This window comes from Sapajus apella, unplaced genomic scaffold (assembly GCF_009761245.1).
Source record: "Sapajus apella isolate SASKATOON/1434 unplaced genomic scaffold, GSC_monkey_1.0 scaffold77, whole genome shotgun sequence".
NCBI classification, from domain to species: domain Eukaryota; kingdom Metazoa; phylum Chordata; class Mammalia; order Primates; family Cebidae; genus Sapajus; species Sapajus apella.
Window position 1 is genome coordinate 379160 of NW_022437017.1, and position 1505 is coordinate 380664.

The window sequence follows — 1505 nt, forward strand, 5'->3', positions numbered from 1 at the left end:
GGGGGGGGGGCGGGGGGACGTTGCACTCCAGCCTGGTGACAGAAAGGTGACATCAGAAGCAAAGCAAGTGCGTGGAAACAGGTCCTTCGGACAAGGAAAAAGGACAAACAATGTTGAGGACAAGGAGAGATTGAACCAAGGACTGCTTGGTATGCTAGTGGTCCAGTGGGGTCTTTGCACTACTGTGGGTCCCCACTCTTTTAATGCTGCTAAACTGCAGATAAAATACAATTTGTCATCTAAACAATTTTTTTGTTGTTTTTTTGAGATGGAGTCTCACTCTGTCGCCCAGGCTGGAGTGCAGTGGCATGATCTCAGCTCACTGCAACCTCCGTCTCCCAGGTTCAAGTGACTCAACTGCCTCAGCCTCCTGAGTAGCTGGAATTACAGGCGTGCACTACCATACCCAGCTTATTTTTTTGTTTTAGTAGAGACGAACTTTCGCCATTTTGGGCAGGGTGATCTCAAACTCCTGACCTCAGGTGATCCACTCGCCTTGGCTTCCCAAACTACTGGGATTACAAGCATGAGCCATTCTGCCTGGCCCATCTTAACAATTTTTAAGCGTAGAATTATTGGCTTTCATACATTCATATTGGTGTGCATCTATCACCACCATCCATCTCCAGAACCCCTTTCATATATTGAAACTTGATGGCCATTAAATCAAAAGTCTCCATTACCTACTTGCCCTGATTCTGCACAGTCACTATTCTACTTTCTTTATTTGACTCCTCTGGGTACCTCATATAAGCAAAAACATTTTGGGTCTTAAGTTTAAGGAGTCCATGTCTGGGGAAAGGTTGTGAGAAATCAGGTCGCGTGACCTTATAAACTATGTCTTCATATGAATTGACTATTTTCTTTCTTTTTTTTTTAGATGGAATCTTGCTCTGTGCCCAGGCTGGAGTGAAGTGGTGCAATCTTGGCTCATTGCAACCTCCCCCTCCTGAGTTCAAGCGATTCTTCTGCCTCAGCCTCCAGAGTAGCTGGGAATACAGGCACCACCAACACGCCTGGCTAACTTTTGTTTAGTAGAGATGAGGTTTCACCATATTGGCCAGGTTGGTCTTGAACTCCTGACATCGTGATCTGCCCACCTCAACTTCCCAAAGCACTGGGGTTACAAGTGTGAGTCACTGTGCCCAGCCTAGACTATTTCACTTAGCATGTATTCAAAGTTTATCAGTGTTGTAGCATTTGTCAGGCTGCCCTTTTTTTTTTTTTTAAATGGAGTGTCACTCTGTCACCAGGTTGGAGTGCAGTGGTGCTTTCCGGTTCACTGCAACCTCTGCCTCCCAGGTTCAAGTGATTATCCTGCCTCAGCCTCCTGAGTAGCTTGGATTACAGGCACCCGCCACCACGCCCAGCTAATTTTTTGTTTTTGTAGAGATGGGGTTTTACCATGTTGGTCAAGCTGGTCTTGAACTCTTGACCTCAAGTGATCCGCCCCCCTTGGCCTCCCACAGTGCTGGGATTACAGGCATGAGCCACCATGCCCGGCC